General features: G+C 41.6%; 1 protein-coding gene and 1 pseudogene across 13 annotated transcripts in view; both read left to right on the forward strand.

The window, feature by feature from the left end:
- The window catches only part of Ak5 (adenylate kinase 5), a 210,815-nt gene that overhangs the window by 143,050 nt on the left and 48,684 nt on the right, over window positions 1-19,081 (forward strand). The gene's annotated exons all lie outside the window — the stretch shown is intronic.
- Window positions 1-19,081, forward strand: part of LOC147827604 (nucleolar GTP-binding protein 2 pseudogene) — a 35,499-nt pseudogene continuing 16,418 nt past the window's right edge. Inside the window, exon 1 of the transcript XR_015451938.1 lies at window positions 1-19,081. This exon is cut by the window's right edge and continues 16,418 nt beyond it. The product of XR_015451938.1 is annotated as a nucleolar GTP-binding protein 2 pseudogene (transcript).

A 19,081-nucleotide genomic window follows, 5' to 3' on the forward strand; every position in this document is an offset into this window, starting at 1 on the left:
GCCTGGGGCTAGCTCAGTGGCAGAGTGCTAGCACAGCGGCAGAGTGCTAGCACAGCATGCCTGAGGCCTTGGGTTTGATTCTCAGCGCTGCAAAAACAGAAAAACCAAAAGAGAGCCAGAGATCACACTCAGCTGTCGGACTTCAGTCCGAGCCAGGGGCAGGAACTGCTGGCGAACCTTTCAGAGCTTTCAGTGATAACAAACAGCTGGTTGTGACACGCATGCTGTAAGTTCACCACCACTGTGTTGGGATTCTTTGATGGGGTAGGGACCAGCAGTGTTTTCCAGGTTCTTACTTGTCCCAACCAATTCATTGATAGACAGTTGGTGGATGTGAAAAATTACAATTTATTTTAGGGCAGAAATCAGAAAAGTGAAAGGGGAAAGAAGCACAAAAGAAGTACCCAGGAGAAAAGGGTACTTTGAAGGAAAAAGAGAGATGTGTCCTGCAAGCGGAATGGGTTACTCCAAGAACAAGAGGGCGGTGACCCCAAAGTCAATTGCTGCCATCTTTTTAGATCTTCCTCAGTAGTTGATCCAGGTGTTCCCCCTTGGTCTCATGCTAGAAAATTGACATCTGTGCCAGTTTCAGTGTGTTCTGATAGCAAGAGATTGGTACCGGGTGCGGGGCTCGGCTTCCTCCCACGTCAGGCTCGGGTGCTTCTAGTCTGTGGCTGTGGTTAATAAATTTTAATTGGTAGCTTGTGCCCAGCTGCTTCAGCCAAGCTGCCATGCCCTAGCCTCCTACTACATGGGGGTATTACATGAGTGTCCCCAAGCATCCACAGTGGCCCCGCTCTCCTCACCACATGCATTCTCCTTCGAGCAGCTTGGAACAGCCATGGTTTCGGCTTCCTAGAGCTCCTTGGAGAGCCCTTGTTGCACACGTCTGCCTACTAAACAGCACGGGCTGGATTCCCCATGTGCCTTACCACACAGCGTGTCCAAAACGCAGCTCACCATCTTCCCCCACAAAATCTGCTCTTCCTTCTGTCTTCTCTGTTTTTCTGAATGATCCCCATCCCCCTAGCTGCCCAAGCCAGAAGCAGGGTGTTTTCCCAGGCTCCTCCTTTCCTTCCTTCCTTCCATCAGCTCCGTCAGGAAGCTGGTCAGCTCTCCTAGGAGGAATAGTCCCCTCCTCTCCTGTTCCACTACCCCTGTCTGGTTCACATCCTCGGTCTCCCTCCCTGGGACCACAGAGACAGCCTCCTAACCCGTCTCCCTGCCCCAGATGTCTCATCTGCCAACAAGATCTTGGTGAAATCAATTCAGTCATGGTGATGTGCTGCTTAGAACTCTTTTTGGCTTCTCATTGATTTCACAGTTAAATCAGAACCTGTATGCATAACACATGGAAACTTCCAAATCCGAATCAGACCCCTTCATTCCTATCCAGACTCATCCCTCATCCCTTGCCAGTCAACAGAATACATTGACTGCTCCAGCCACACCAAGCCATTTGCCATTCCTTCTAGCGGGCTGTACTGTGGGTCCTTTCCCTCTGAAGGGAAACTTCAGGCACCCGTTTCCTCCATCCCAGTCTCCACTTGTGCACCGTGGGGCCAGTGACTCCTCCGAAAACTATTCTCCTGTGACTCATTCACCTTCTCCAGGGACCCATCCATCCTATCTGTGTCGTAATACGGGGCTGCATTCCACAGACTGCACTGGACCATGGCCCAGGCTCACTGAAAGCCTGAGACCAAACCCTAGGACAGTATAACAGCCCTATTACTGCAGTTCCTTTTCCCATGTACATCACGCCCATCCATCAAGAAGAAACCACAAAGCATACCAGAGGGCAAAACACAGTGTGACTACAGTGAACAAACATCAGAACCAGAGTCATATATGGTAAGGATTTGTTAAAACTGAATAATAAGGGGATTTAGCTCAGTGGTTCCAGTGCCTGCCTCGAAAGCTCAAGGTCCCGAGTTCGATCCCCGGTACCAAGAAAAAAAAAAGAAAACTGAATAATATGCTTAGGACTTTAGTGAATAAAAAAGAAGACAGCATGTAAGAACAGTGGGTAATGTAAGCATAGAGATGGAAATTATAAAAAGGAATTGAAAGGCGAGAGGTCATAAACACTGGACTAGAAATGAATGTTGTCTTTGATGGGTTCCTTCATAGCCCCAGAACCTCTAGGCTTGCACATATAACTGGAGAAACTTTCAAAACTTAAAAACAATGAGAAAAGAAGACTGGAGAAAAAGGAACAGAATATCCAAGAACTGTTGGGCAGTTACAAAAGGTGTAACAGATGCATAATGGGAAAACCAGAGAAGAAAGACAAAGGATCAGAAGCAATGTTTGAAACAATAATGACTGTGAATTCTACTCCCATTCCCCCAGAATAATGCCAGACACTAAACCACAGATCTAGGAAGCTCAGAGAGTGCCGAGCCAAGGCTACGGCCAAAAACATAGCAAAACTACACCTGGGCAGCTCATCTCAGCCTGCAAAATATTAAACAAAAAAATCTTGCCAGGCATGGTGGTGCACACCTGTAATCCTAGCCCTCAGGAGGGTGAGGAAGGAGAATCACTGTAAGTTCCAGGTCAGCCTGAGCTACACAGTGAGGTAGAGGCCAGCCTGAACAACATAGCAAGTCCTTGTCTCAAAGGAAAGACAAATAGAGCTGGCCATTTAGCCCAGTGGCATCACACCTGCCTGGCAAGTGCGAGGTCCTGAGTTTGATTCCTGGTACAGAAAGAAAGAAAGAGAGGGAGGGAGGGAAATAAGGAAATCAAATTTTAAAAATCTTGAAAGAAGCCAGAGGGAGAAAACACCTTCCCTATATAGGAGCAAGAATAAGAATTACACCTGAGTTCTCCTCAGAAACCATGCAAGCAAAAAGAAAAGAGAATGAAATAAAATACTGAAAAGGGGAAAAACCCCTAAAATTCCATACTTCACAAAATTATCATTCAAAAATCAAGAAAAAAAGAGACTTTCAACAAAGAAAAATTGAGGGAATTTGTAGCCAATAGACCTGCCTAGCATGAAATGTTTTTCAAAAAGCTCTTTAGAGAGAAGGAAAATGATATAGTTCAGAAATTGAGATCTCCATAAAGAAAGGAAGAGCATCAGAGAACAAGTCAGTGACAGAAAAATAAAAATTTATTTTTTATATTCTTCATTAATCTAACAAATGTTCAAAATAATAGCAACAATATATTTGGTTATGTATGTGTGTACATATGTGTGTACATACATATATGTGTGTGTGTGTGAAATAAATGACAGCAACTATACAAGGGACAGAAGGGGGAAGTGAAGAATATTTTATCATTACCAGAGACAGGAACTTGCACTGCCTGTGAAGTAGTGCGATGTTGTTTGGAAGTGGACTTGGATGAGTTGTAAACAGAATCATGTTCCGTGCTCAGTTACCAGTCCAGAGGCAGTGCTGCCGTTCGGACACGGTCTGAGTGTGTCACCCACTGTGTGCTGGAAGCTTGGCGCTCAGTGTGGCTGTGTGGATGGGTGGAACAGTAAGTGGTGGCGTGCTAGCGGAGGTGATGAGGCACTGGAGGATAAACGCATGTCTCCTGAGACCCACTCAGTTTTGTAAGAGTGAGTTGTTATTGGAGGGCGATCAATCCTCTGATCTGCCTAGGGGAAGAGCAAGGGCTAAAGAAAGACAATAAAGATGTAATTTCATAATACATGGGGGGCTGGGAGGTCAGCGCCTCAGAGTGGGCAAAGACAAAGACAGCCCATGCTAGCCATTATTTACTGGGCACACACAGTAATCGGAGGTCAGGTCGTGTCAGGTGACAAAAAGGGGCGGTGGTGACCCTATGTTGATGGGGGTAAGGAAAACATGCTTACAATAGTAGGTAGGACTGGATAGCAGGCTAATGAAGAATGTGTCCTTCCCCAAGGTGAAACCTTTCTCTCTTGTGTTTTTTTATTACTACTCAGTTCTCAGGCCGGGGATTTAGCTCAGTGGTTGTGCGCTTGCCTCAAAAGCGCCAAGGTCCTGACTTCGATCCTCCTTAACAAAAAAAAAAAAAGTCAAACACTACTCAGTTCTCAAAGAACTAAGATGATGTAATCTTGCCCTTCAGCATCACAGCATCCTGGAACCATTGAGGCCTCAATTTGTGACCAGAGGTACACGAAGTTATGTTTCCCAATACCATAGTCAGCTCATGGGCAAGGTGACACTGGGCCTTAAACAGCTATAGTCATAATTTCATTTTGAGTTGATTTTTCCAAAAAGATTATGTAGAATGGCTCCCAACAAGTTATTATAAAAAGAGCCTGGCCCTAAATTGCCCCTGCTTCCTGTCTTGCCGTGTACTCTGTCACACACCTGTACATGCCACCTGCCATGTGTGGTGTGGCCAGAGGCCCTGACCAGAGACAAGCGCATGCTGGTGCCATACTCTTGAGTCCCCCAAACTGAACCAAATAAACTTCTCTTTTCATAAAGTATCTAGCCTCAAGTAGTGTGTTATAGCAACAGAAAATGACTAAGACAGAAAGTGTGGAAGACAAAAATAGGAAGAAAGAACAAAGGAAAAAAGTGGAAAAGAATAACTACAGTAGATACTAATCCAGCTACATCAGTGATCACTTTATATGCCAGTCATCTAAATTACCAGTTAAAAGACATAGATCATCAGAATGGATCAGAAACTTAACATCCCATTATATGTTACTACTAGAAACTCAATTTAAATATACATACACATATAGATTAAAGTGATAAAAGATATAACATGATAAAACTAATTAAAAGAAAGCAGGAGGGCTGGGGATTTAGCTCGGTGGTTCAACCGCCTTCCTCGCAAGCGTAACGACCCGAGTTCAATCCCCAGTACCAAAAAGAAAAAGCAGGAGTAGCTACACTAATTTTTTTTGTTGTTTTTGGTACCGGGGATCAAACTCAGGTCCTTGCGCTTGTGCAGCAGGCAGCAAAACCACTGAGCTAAATCCCCAGCCTAAAACCTTTCTTTTTTTTTTTTTTTGGTACCAAAGATCGAACTCAGGACCTTGTGCTTGCAAGGCAGGCAGAGGAACCATTGAGCTAAATCCTCAGCCCAGCTACACTAATTTTAGATGGAGTGGACTTCAAAGCAAAGAAAGTCATCATCAGGGATTTTAAAATGGCATTACATAATGATAAGAGGTTGATACTCCAAGAAAACATAATAATCCTTAACATGAATGTATCTAACAGCAGAGCATCAAAAGACGTTAACAAACACTGATAGAAATTAGTAAATTCACCATTCCAGCTGGAGACCTCAACATCCTCTCTCTGAAATGGACAGATCCAGCCGGCAGAAAATCAGTTAGAATGTAATTGAGATGAACAAAACCACCAGTAAACAATACAATACACAGTCTCCCCAAACACATTCTGAGTCATAAAACATATTAACAAGTTTAAAAGAATCAATATAGAGTGGAATTAAATCAGAAATCAGTTACAGAAAGATGGATGGAAAATCTCAAAATGCTTGGTGACCAGGCAACATGTTTCTAATAACATGAGGATCAAAGAAGAAATCTCAAGAGAAATCTCTCAAAATATTTTGAGCTAGGGCCAGGGATCTAGCTCAGTGGTGCCACTGCCTGCCTTGCAAGTGCAAAATCCTGAGTTCAATCCCCGGTACCCCCCCAAAAAAAATTGAGCTAAATGAAAAGAAAAAAAAAGAGAGAAAATGAAAAATATAACAAGATAATTTGTGGGATGCAGCAAAATCAGTGCTTATAGTAAATTGTATAGGATCCGATGTATATATTTATATATACATTGGATTAATATGTTAGAAAAGAAAAAAGCTCTAAAATCCAGAATACAAGCTTCTGCCTTAAGAAACTAGAAGAAGGAGAACAAATTAAATCTAAAGAAAAAAAAGAATAAATGAGCTAATAAAAATTAGAACAGAAATTAGTGAAATTACAGACAGAATATCAACCATATCAAAAGCTAGGTCTTCAAAAAGATCAATTAAATGTAGAAGCCTGGTATTCTTGCACCCATGGTCCAGTGTGGTTCACGTGGTCACTTTGGCTGGGCCTGGGAATTTCTGAGCTTGTTTACCCAGAGTAGTCACTGTCCCATCAGCATGATGGTGAAGCCCAAGTACAAATGACAGAGCAGCATCAACCCCTGCACGGTCAGTGCAAAGCCAGATCAAGTACGGGGAGCAGGAGGCCAGAACATGAGGGACCCGGCTACAGTCCAGCGCCTACACATGTGTAGGCAAAAGGAACCCAGGGACAGTGGTGGTAAAGTGATTAAGCCTCTGCAGTATCAGTCAGTGGTAGCTTCTGGGACAGTGGCACAAGTAGAGCCAAATACTAAATGGTTTGGAAACACACGTGTGATTGAACATTATTATTATTACAAAAATTTCAAGAGGAAATGGATACAGTTCTGAAGGACCCAAAAAAATTTGAATGAAACAAAGCAAGTTACCAATGCACATTCTTAATACTGAAAGTTTTGAAACTATATCTAAGTCACAGAGAAAGTAGCCAAATTTATTTGTGAGCAATAGATAGTCACAGAAAAAATGAAATGTCCACTGAGAGCTATGACCAGGGCACGGATCTAGATTTAATAACCAAAGACACTGCTGTGAGAAATGATGCCCAAGAAAAAAGATGTCCAAGATATATATGGGTGAGTTCTACAAGATGATAGATTCATCAGATGTCGTAGTCCAAGTTTTTGATGCTAGAGATCCAACGGGAACCTGTCCACACCACACACACACACACACACACACACACACACACACTGAGGCTTACTTGAAAAAGGAAAAACCCTGGAAACATCTCATTTTTGTACTCAACAAATGCGACCATGTTCCAACCTGGGTGACAAAATGATGGGTTGCTGTCCTCTCCCAGGACTATCCAACACTTGCTTTCTGTGCAAGTCTTACTGACCAGCTTGGCAAAGGAGCATGCATTCAGCTTCTGCGGAAGTTTGGAAAGTGGCACACTGACAAAAACCAGATCCACATCAGGTTCATTGGCTGTCCAAATTTTGACAAGAGCCCTGTGACAAACACATTGAGTTCCAAGAAAATTTGCAAGGTGTTTCCTATGACAGGTGACACAGAGGCCTAGCAGTGTATTACCTTGATGTGTCAGATATTCCTCATTGACTGCCCAGGTGTGGTATACCCCTCTGAGGACTCAGAGACACATGTGCTTGAAAGAAGTTGTTCGAGTTGAAAAAACTTGGACTCCTGAAAAGCACGCTGGAGCCCTCCTAGAACAAGCAAAGCCAGAATATACCAGTAAGACATACAAGATTGATTCCTTGGAGAATGATGAGGATTTTCTTGAGAAACTCACTTTCCACACTGGGAAATTATTAAAGGGTGGAGAGCCTGACTTGCAGACTGTGGGTAAGATGGCCCTTAATGATGGGCAGAAGGGTCAGATCCCTTCCTTTGTCAAGCCACCCAATGCAGAGATGCCCACAGCCCCCTAGCTTCCTTCATCATCATTGGAAGGTGCTCCCCAAACAACCCAGAACAACCTGGAAGAGGACACTGCAGAGACCATAGGTGAAGGTTTTCAGTCTGTCATTGAGAAAGAAAAGGAAGAGGACTGTCCCCATGATGCTCACTCTGAGATACAGCACAGATTCACCACAACTTGGGCAAAATCAATGTCATGCTTCAGTTTTCTGGGATGACCTAGTTCCTGTGGAGGTGTCAGACATCAAAGAAGAGCTGGAGAGCTTTTCTGCTGATGAGGAGGAACAAAAGCAGGAGCAACCAGAAGATGATGCCGAGGAAGAGGCTCACCAGGAGCCCCGCGAAGAGCAGTGATGAAACCCCTCAATGAGAAGATTGCAAAATATCAGAAGTTTTTAAAGCCAAGGCTGAAAAGTTTTCAGCAGTCTGAACATTCAAAAGATTAAGTGAAAAATCTGAAGAACAAAGAAAAATGCCTAGAGAAGAAGTAAATGATACACAACGTAGTAAAAAGGAAAGGAAGCAGAAGGCACAGAGGGAAAAGGAACAGTCAAGTAAAACTCGAACGTCCATGTCTAAGGAATGGAGGTAAGCAGTATGGCACCAGCGAGCCCAAAATGTTGATGTGCACTACTAGAAATGCATACTGTGAGAAATAGGAACCAGAACAAAATGAAGACCAATGACGCAGAAGGACAGGAATACAAACAAAAAAAAATCACACATAAGCAGTAACATCTGAAGAGTTATTTATTATGAGAAAAGAAAAAAATGGAAATGAAATCTGTGTAAATAGGGAAGGGTGGTGGGGGTGAAGGATGCACGGGTAATGGGGGAAAAAATAACAAAGATACATCATGCACAGGTACAAGCACCCAATGATAAATGTAAACACATTGTTTACCTAAAATGTACCAATAAAAGAATTTTTTAGGGCCGGGGATTTAGCTCAGTGGTTCCACCACCTGCCTCGCAAGCTAAGGACCCATGTTCGATCCCCGGTACCAAAAACAAAAAAAAAAATTAAAAAAAAAGATTTATTCATTAAATTATACCAAAATGTGCAATTAGAAAACATACATACATAAATTTAGAAGTTTCTAGCCAGGATAACTAGGGAAAAAAGAAAGAAACACAGATTACTATTCAGAAATGGAACAAGAGACATCACTTCTCATGGACATTAAAAGTGTAATAAATATTATGAACAATGCTGTGCCCGTACACTTATATGTAATGGACTGATTCCTTGAAAGGCCCACTCAGCCAAAACCCACACAGAAAGAAACAATTAGAATGGGCATACGTATATCTAATAAAGACATCGAATCAGTCATCTTCCAAAATAAAGCAGCAGGCCCAGATTAGTTCAGTGGTGAATTTTGCCAAACATTTCAGAAATTATACCAGTTCTCTACAATACCCATCAGAAGTTAGAAATTATACTAGTTCTCTCCAAGATCTACCAGAAAATAGAAGCAGAGAGCTTATTTCCAACTCATTTTATAAGCCATTCAACCTATACGAAAATGACACAAAGAGATTACAAGAAAACTACAGGCCAAAATCTCTTTTCATACACCCAGGAAAATCCTCAACATATAAGCACATCAAATCCAACTACATATATAAAGAATTATGCACCACAGCCAAATAGGATTTATCTGACTAGGTATGCAGAGCTACTTTAATATTTCAGAATCAGTTAATGTAGTTCACCACATCAACCGACTAAGGAAAAACCACATGATCACAGCAACAGACGCAGAAGACATTTGATAAACTCTAACACCCATCCATGATTTAAAGCTCTCTAGGCCATCAGAGGAACTTGCTCAGCTTGATGAAGAACATCTAAGAAAGCCTACAGTTAACATCATACTTAGTGCTGAGAAACCCAAGGCTTTCCTACTAAGAACAAAAAGCAAGGATGTCTTTAATCACCACTGCTTTTCAACATCGTACTGGAAATCCTAACTAATGTAATAAGAAAAAGAAATACAAGGTATGTAGATTAAGATGGAAAAAACAAAAGCTGTTCATAGATGATGAAATTATCTATGTAGAAAATCCGGAAGAGTCAACAAAAATATTCTGGAACAAATAAGTAATAGCAAGGTTGCAAGATACAAGGCTAATATATAAAAGCAAATTGCGTTCCTATATACCAGCAATGAACACGTGGAATTTGAAATAAAAAACACATCATTTGCATTAGCACCCCCAAAAAATGAAATACTTAGGTATAAATCTAACAAAATATGTGCAATATCTATATGAGCAAAACTACAAAACTCTGATGAAGGATATCAGAGGAATGAAAGGACTGGAGAGATTCTGCATTTATGATAGAAGACTCAATATTGTCAAACTGTCATTTCTTCCCTACATGATTTATAGAATCAATGAAATCTAAATGGATACCTCAGTAAGTTACTTTGTGAATATTGACAAACTGATTCTGACATTCATATGAAGAGGTAAAAAATTCAGAATAGCCAATTTAATATTGAAGGAAAAGAGCGAAGACAAAGGACTGACACTACCTGACTTCAAGACCTACTATAAAGCTACAGTGATCAAGATAGGGTGGTATTGGTGAAAGAATAAAAAAACAGATAAATGGAACAAAATAGAGAACTCAGAAATGGGGCCACATAAATATAGAGCTGGCTGATCTCCTACAGAGCAACACGGGCAATACAAGGAACAAAGATGGTCTTTCAACGAATTATGATGGGACAACTTGACATCTGTGTGCCATCAAATGAATCCAGACACAGACCTTTAGCCCTTCCCAAGAATTAACTCAAAAAACAATAGACTTACATGTATAATTATAAACTCCTACAGGATAACATGGGAGAAAATCCAGATGACCTTGGCTATGGCAATGACTTTAGATGATATGTCAAAGCTACAGTCCCTGGAAGAAATAACTGATAAGCTGGACTTCATTAGAATTTAAAACTTGTGCTGTTTAAGCAGGGTGAGGAGTTACTGAGCCCACACCCTGCATCTGAAAACAGCCTAAGGTTGACAAAGATCACTTGAAGGAAAATACCTGCTGCTCCTCATCTGTGTATACTTTTTTGCTTACACAAAACACCTGTTTAACACAGAGAACACTACAGCTTAGGTCCCCAAAACATGGAGCTACACTCTTGCAGCGAGAGCCCTCAGGGAGAACAAATACTTGCTCCATTGACAACAGCAGGAACTTTTCCCCAGAAGACTGAAAGCCCACAATGAAGATGGCATGCGGTGTCAGCAGTGCTCTCCACATGCACACTCGGGGACGCACTCTTTCCTCCCACACGTGTGCATTGAGTGTACAATGCATGCCAGGCTCTCCATTGGTGTAGACAATGAGTCCAGACATATGGGTGCTGCCCTGGCAGGTGGAGTTCATACTAGAGAATGATGCTTGGGCAGCGAAGTTGGGTCCAAGGGAATTATTCCCAAAGAGCCCACTTCTCATTCATTTACTCAGCCAGTGTAGACTGCACACCTGCCATCCATCAGTCACTGTTCTAGGACCCTGGAGATACACTGGAGATCAAGGACAGATAATGGTTCTTCTCCATCTGACTGACTTCTTTTAGGAAAAAGAAGAGGTAATTGTGTGTTTCATTGAAAATAAACCTGAGGCTGGAGACATCTGCTCTGTAGCAGTGCTTATTCCTCGTAGCAATAGAGAAGTGTTTATATATCCTGCAGTTATTTCCTTTGCTTTCAGCCCACAGCTGACACTTTGGTTTTGTTTTGATTTTCTCTATTGGTCCATATTTGTGGTACGTAATAATTACATCCATCATGAGGATTTGGCACATGTACATAACACATCTTAGTTCTGTTTCATGTCCTATCCTCCTCCCCCACCACTCCATCTCTTGGTCCCCTTCTCTTTTGAAAAAGACCTATGTCCCTACTTCCTATTTTCTGTCTTTTATTTTGCTCTTTATTTATATTTTGGGTTTCTTATATAACAGATGACATGATATTTAAGCTTGTGTGTCTTTATTTTGCTTAATATTATAGTCTCTAGTTGCATCCATTTTTCTGCAAATGACAGGTTAATCTTTCTTTATGGCAGAATAATACTCCATTGTGTGTAAAGATCACATTTTCTTTATCCATTCATGTGTTGATAGGCATATGTATAGGCCACTTCCAAGATTTAGCTATTATGAATTGTGCTCCTATCAACATGGATATGAATATTTCACCATAATATGATGTCTTTCTTTCAGGAAGATACCTAAAAGGGGAGTAGTTGGGTCAAATGGATTTTCTAGTTTAATTTTTTTGAGGACTCTCCGTATTGACGTCCAAAATGGTTGTACTAGTTTACGTTCCCTTTTTCCTCTTAGCCAGGCCAGCATGTGTTATCATTTGACTTCTTGATGATAGCCATTCTTTCTGGAGTAAGACAGAATCTCAGTGTTGTTTTAATTTGCATTTCTCTAATGATAAGGGATATTGAACATTTTTTAATGTATTTAGTGGCCATTTGTGCTTCTTCTTATGAGAAGTGTCTGTTCATTCCAGTTGCCCATTTTTAATTGGGTCTTTTATTTGGGGGGATCTAATTTTTTAAGTTCTGGCCAGTACTCCATCTGAAGCAGATGCACCAGCATTCCTACATCATCAGGTTGCTGTGCCTCATGTAGCTATCTCAGATGTTCTCAGTTTTGTTTTTCTTAAAGCCCTAAGATGCTGCCAGAATGCTGTGCACCTTCTAAGGCTTTATTAATACAATATTTTATTAAATTATATAACTGTGGGAGACATATTTAGGATTTAAACTATACAAATAGGCATTTATAGGCATTTTTCTGACTATATCTGAAATTCACAGTTTTTCATAATTTAGGCTCTAGGAACATAACCCCCACAAATTTTGGGGGTCCGCTGTATGACTATTTAGACTATATTGGTTCTGCCTATTCAAGAACAGGGGATATCTTTCTATTTTCTGATGTCCTCTTCGATTTCCTTTTTCAGAGTGTTGAAGGTTTTATTGTAGAGATCTCTTACTTTCTTAGTTAGTATTTAATTTTTCTTGATACTATTGTGAATGATACTGTTTTCCTTATTCCTCGGTGAGTTCATTATTAGTGTACAAGAATGCTATTGATTTTTGTGTGTTGATTTTGTATCCAGATTCATTACTGAATTTGACTGTTGATTCTAGGAGCCTTTTGGTGAAATTTTTGGGTCTTTTGTGTAGATGATTATGTCATCTGCAAATGATAATTTGACTTTGTCCTTTCCTATATATATCCCTTTTTTATCTTTCTCTCGCCTAATTGCTCTTGCTAATGTTTTGAGGTATATGTTGAACAGGATTGGTGATAGTAGACATCTTGTTCCTGATTTTAAAGGGAAAGCTTTCAGTTTTTCCTCCATTTAATCTGATGTTGGCAGTAGATTTGTCATAAGTGGCTTTTATCAGATTGAGATAAGGTCCATCTATACCTATTTTCTGCAGGGTTTTTGTCATGAATGGATGTTGGATTTTGTCAGAGGCTTTTTCTGCATCTATTGAGATGATCATGTGATTTTTGTCCTTGCTTCTCTTTATGTGATGGATTAAAGCAGAACTTAAAGAAAAACAAGTTGTTCCCAGCCTTGGACAGTTCTCCCCCCACCCTGAGATCCACCCTTCCTCCTTTTTCTCCTGTAGCTGTAACTCCTTGTTCTGGTACAGATAAAATTGACAACTGTGTCCTGTAAACAAAGTTATGATACTCCGTTCTCATCTGATTTATAAGGCTCTCTCTTCTTTCAAGACTAAATTACAAAACTGTCTGCCCTTGTCCTGTTTCATGTAAACTTGCTTGCTGCATTACTAGAAAGACCAACCCCTCCAACCAGATGTATAAAAACTGGAGCTTCCCTTTTGTTCTTTGCTCTTCCTTTGGACACTAGTCCTTTGAGCTGGTGTTCACCTAAAATAAAGTCCTCCTGTTTCCCACTGGTCTCTTCTGTCTCTTGGATTCTGCAACAGATTACATGTATTGATTTGCATATGTTGAACCATCCTTTCATCCCTGAGATAAAGCCTACTTGGTTATGTTGTATGATCTTTTTAGTGATTTGTTGCATTGTTTGCCAATATCTTGTCAAAGATTTTTGCATCTATGTACATTAAAGAGATTGGCCTTTAGTTCTCTTTTTTGGTTGGATCCTTGTCTGGTTTTGGAATTAGGATAATGGAAGCTTCCAAGAATGACTTTGGAAGTATTTCTTCACTTTCAATTTTATTAAAGAGTTTGAGGAATATTGACATTAAATCTTCCCTGAAGTTCTTATAGAGTTTGGTAGTGAATCCATCAGGACTTGGGCTTTTCTTAGTTGGTAGGTTTTTATTACATCTTCAAATTCATTGCCTGTCATTGAATTATTCAGGATTTTTAAATCTTCTTGGTTTAAGGCCAGGGATGTAGCTCAGTGGTTCCACCGCCTGCCTGCCTCACAAGCTCAAGGTCCGGAGTTCCATCCCCAGTACCCACCAAAAAATCTTCTTGGTTCAGTTTTGGCAATTCATCTATCCATTTCTTCTGAGTTCTCCAATTTATTGGCATAAAGGTTTGTGAAGTAGTTGCTAGTAATCTGGATTTTGGCAGTGTCTGTTGTGATTTCATCTTTTTCATTTCTAATTGCATTGATTTGGGTCTTTTCTCTCCTTTTTTGGTAAGACTGTCTAAGGGTTTGTCTATTTGGTTTATTATAGCCAAGAACCAGCTCTTCAATTCATTCATTCTTTCTATTGCTTTTTGTCTCCGTTCCATTGATTTCCATTCTGATCTTTATAATTTCATTCCTTGTACTAGCTTTGGATTTGGGTTGTTCTTATTTTTCTAGGATCTTGAGGTACATAATTAGGTTATTTATTTGGACTTGCTTTATTTTTCTAATGTGGCCATTCACAGCTATAAATTTCCCTCTTAGGACTGCTTTCATTGTGTCCCATAAGTTCTCATATGTTGCACTAGCTTTATCATTTAATTATAGCAACTGTCTTATTTCTTCCTTGATTTCTCCTGTGACCCATTGATTATACAAGAGAGTATTGTTTAATTTCCATGTGTTTGCATAATGTCTGTGGTTTCTTTTGCCATTGGGTTCTAGTTTCCCTGCACTATGATCTGTTAATATGCATAGTACAATTTTGATTCTTTTGCATTTACTTAATGTTGTAGTCAGGGTTTTGGCAAGGGAATACATTTAATACAGGACACATAATTTATAGGATTATTTTATGATATTTACCCAAAAAGTCAAATGTGGAGGAGTGCAAGAGATTAGCCACACACTAGAGGCTTAAAGAATCCAGCCAAGAGCCTGGATCCCAGCAATGTCCCACACAAGTTCAGCTAAAGGCTTAGAGTCCAAGACAGAGTCCTCCATGAGTCCAGCCACTAGCCTAGAGCCCACGACAACCCCTCATGCTTGTCCATGTTGAGGATCTGCACCCAGAAGGTCCAAAGGCAAGTGGTGGAAGCCAGAAAACGTACGCCGGTGAGATGGAGGATTTGTGCCACCAGGCTGAGGGATCTACATTGGAGCCAGGAAGTGATGCTCACAGTGAAGATCAGAGATCCCCTGATGAGAACAGCAGCCATTCCCAGCGACAGACAATAAGGCCCTGAGCTTTTCCTCCAAGGAGCACAGCCAAATTCACATCAGGAAAACCACCCACAGCAAGCTCCTAGAAAATCAACAGCCCATGATCTTCCCCTCCAGTTCTCAGTTCTCAGTTCTCTTTTTATGGCTATTGGCAACAATCCTCAGGTGGATCTTCCATGCCCAGACCACGCTGATTCAGTTCAGCTGGGCATTACAAGTTGAGCATTAGCCCACCACATGTAAGCATGTTTTATTGGCTAGTATGTGGTCTGTTTTGGAGAAAGTTCCATGCTGCTGAGAAAAATGTGTGTTCTCTTCTTGAGCAAAATACTGTAGATATATATTAGGTCCATTTGTTCAAAGGTCCAACTTTGGTCCAACTGTGATACTTCTTCATTGATTTCTTTGTGTAGTTGATCTGTTTGTGACAGGGAAGTATAGAGGTCTCCCACTATAATTCCATTGATGTTTATCTGATCTTTTATGTCCAGTAGTGTTTGTTTTATGCAGTTATGTGCACTATTGTTCTGTGCATATATACGTAAAATTGTTATCTCTTCCTGTTTAATTGATCCCTTAACCAATATGTAGTGACCTTCTTTGCCTTTTATGATCAGTTTCGGCTTAAATCCACTTTCCAGACTTGATGTCTGGTGGCAGAAAAGCATTTCAGGATGTGTCAGAGAGAGGCACAGACTGATTTATTAGGCAGAGTTAGAAAATAAACAAAAATGGAGAAGGGAGTGAGCATGAGGAGCCAAAAGGGGGTACAGTTCTGATGGAAAAGAACATATTGGCCCATTAACTGAGGAGTGAGACCAGTTTTCATGGATTGGGTGGGGTGGGCTGCAATCTGGTTGATCATTTTCTCAGTTCTTTTTTCTGCAAAAAAGGGTCTGAAGACGTCCTTATCACTGAGAGCTAATCCAGTCTCCTTGAGATCGTTGTGTCTGCTCGGGGCAGTCTCAGTTTGGAGGAGGCTATGCTGGAAGGTTTTAGGGAAGTGGCTGGAGACTTTCAGGTATCCACTGGTAGTTGAATGCCCCTGTAAATCTCTTCTCTTAATGTCTTCAGTCTTGAAAGGAGATGAACTATGTTATGTAAATTTAGGGCTAACAAGCTACCTTGTATTGCCAGCTTTTAGACAGATGTTCCCTAAATGATTTATATGCCATGTGCAGAACTGAGCAAAGATCTGCTGAAAGTTTTAAGGTAATAAGGAGACAGGAAATGAATGTCAAGCTTTGTTCTGTTTTGTTACCCAATGGGCATCTGTAGGCCCAAATGGAAAGTCACTGTTTTTCGCAAAAGCAGCTTTTAAGTCTCTGTCTGCCTCGGAAGAAAACACAAATGGTGCTTTTAATGAGTGACCGCTTAAGGCCCAGCAGTCGCCTGCCCTTTGTCCCCTTGGCGGTCTCCGACTGTGTCAGTCCAGACAAGAAATGGTAGATAGTAGGTTGCTCTGGAGTGGTGGGTGGGAGAGAAGGAAGGTTGTGCTTGAGGGGTATTTGAGAAAAAATCAACAGGACTTCGTGTTGAAGTGGGTATGGGAGCCCAGGGCAGAGATGATGGAAATGACTCCTAGGCTTTAACACATGCAGCTGGGTGGACAGTGCTGGCATTTGCTGAGAAAGAACGTGAAGAAAGTACCAGCTCTGTAAGGAAAGAGCATGAGGGCAGTTTTAGACATGCTGAGTTCAAAGTGCTGCACAATCCAAGTGGAGAAAGTGTGTGAGCAATTAAATATCTAGGTCTGATGTTAAGGGAAAGATCTGAGCTGGAAATGTGAGAGCCTCCTGAATATAGCTAGGCCTAGAGCTGTGAGTGGGGATGAGAGGGCAAGAGAGAACAAGGACTCTAGCTGACCACTGAGGAATTCAAAGGCAGGGTAAGGGTGGTCGGGGGCAGCAGAGGACACCCAGAAGAAGCAGTTAGAAAGAGGAGTGGATTTGTAGTTTGTAGGACTATTGTTCCAAAGGCCAAGGGAAATGACTTCAAGAGCAGGGAGCATCCACTGTCACTGGGATGAGGAAGAAGAGGGAGACTGGAAAAATAACCTAGAGGAAACAGTTGTTCTTCGAAAAAGTTATGGAGGAAATCGTCTGTGTGTGTGTGTGTGTGTGTGTGTGTGTGTGTGTGTGTTATGGATGACACTTAAGCATGTTGACAGCACTCATCAGAAGGATCCCCTCATTAGAGAGAACACACACCGAGAGGGCAGTTGACCCAAATGCTCTGGGGCTGGGGGACCCCAAACTGCAGATGCACATGGGTCCCAGCAGGAGGAAGAGGGCGTGGCTCCGGCGGTGGGAGATGCCTGCGCTCCTGACAGGTGGCTGCAGGGCCAGAGCCAGGTGTGAGTCTGAGGTTAGAAGAAAATGGAGAATTCAGTTGTGGAATCCAGCAGAGAGGGAGCCACGCAAACAGCACCAAACTCGCTTGGTTCCATGACTAAAAACTGACTTTGACCAATCAACCCTTTTCATTTTTGTTCATTCATTTAGCCAGTGTCTGTAGGTGCCGCGCAGGTGTCAGGCGCTCTGGGGGGTGCTGAGGACACAGAGTATTGTGGAAGCGCTGGAGAGACACGGAGAAGCCGTGGGCCCCGCGCTCTGTGATGGGCCTCTGCCGAGCGTGTGCTCGGAGAGGCGGCAGAGCGGGTGGGGCCGAGGCTCCCAGCAGGCCGGGAAGGAGTGGCCAGGCACAGCAGGGGGCCGGGGCCCAGACACCCGGAAACGCCTGACTTCTTTAAACCCTCCCTGCCTCACATGTCCAGTGTACTTATTTGATCCTAGTAATCCCTCCAGCGTCATTTTAAATTGTGCTGCTTCTTCCTTGAGATCTTTTCTAATAATTAGAGTAAACATTAATTTCTTTTCAGTGACAGTTCTTTCGTATTTTTTATCAGTACATGTTTGCAGGACATAGTGTTTACATTCCTTGTGTGCAGTTGGCACATGTACATAACACATCTTAATTTCTTTTTCATCCCCTTTCCCTCCCCTCCCTCTCCCTCCATCTCTTGATCCCCTTCCCATTTGAGAAAAATCTATCTCCCTACTTCCTGTTATCTATCCCTTACTTTGCTCTTTTTTTTTTTTTTTTTTTTTTTTTTGGTACCTGGGATCGAACTCGGGTCCTTGCACTTTCGAGGCAAGTGGCAGGACCACTGAGCTAAATCCCCAGCCCTTGCTCTTTATTTATAATTTGGGTTTCTCCTATAAGACAGACCATGTTATATGTAAGCTCGAGTGTCTGCTTTATTTCACTTAATATTGTGGTCTCAAGGTGAATCCATTTTCCTACAAATGACTCAATGTATCCCTTTCAAACTTGAGATTTCCACCTGTTCAATGGATGTAATTTGCAAACTATTTGGATCAAGAGAGATAATCTAGCCGGGTGTGGTGGTGCATACCTGTAATCCTGGCATTTGGGAAGCTAAGGCAGGAGGATCACCACAGGTTAGAGAACAGTCGTAGGGTGTTCAAGGCCAGCCTGAACTACATAGCAAGACCTTGTCTTTAAAAAATCAGAGAGAGAGAGAGAGAGAGAGGGAGAGAGAGAGAATATCTGTGTAAAACCACCTTCCTCAGAAGATCACCCAGTAAATTCCTCTTCTTTTCCTTCTAAGATTAAATTCTTCCTCTTCCTTCTTCCCTTCACAAAAGGGAGGACTATATCATGCACTTCGTTTGTGTCCTCTGCTCTATGACAAGGATACAAATAGACTTAGTGAATAAAATCACAAAGCCACATTCTCCATCTAGAACAGATTGCTGTGATGTGTGTGTAACTGAGTTTCCATAGTGATATTAGCTTCTAAATTAAGTATTACACTTAGCCAAGCGTGTGAGGTTGTATTTGTAAAGCTGATTTAAGGTAGTGCCATTCTCAAAGCAGTACTTTTCAGTGGCACAAAACTGAGCTTAATTTGAGGACTTAGGAAGTTGTAGGTGACATGCCAAGTCCCATTCCAGTGGGG

The sequence above is a fragment of the Heterocephalus glaber genome, unplaced genomic scaffold (genome assembly GCF_053883595.1).
Source record: "Heterocephalus glaber isolate CG9 unplaced genomic scaffold, H.glaber_assembly_v1.0 deba00001442, whole genome shotgun sequence".
Taxonomy (NCBI): domain Eukaryota; kingdom Metazoa; phylum Chordata; class Mammalia; order Rodentia; family Bathyergidae; genus Heterocephalus; species Heterocephalus glaber.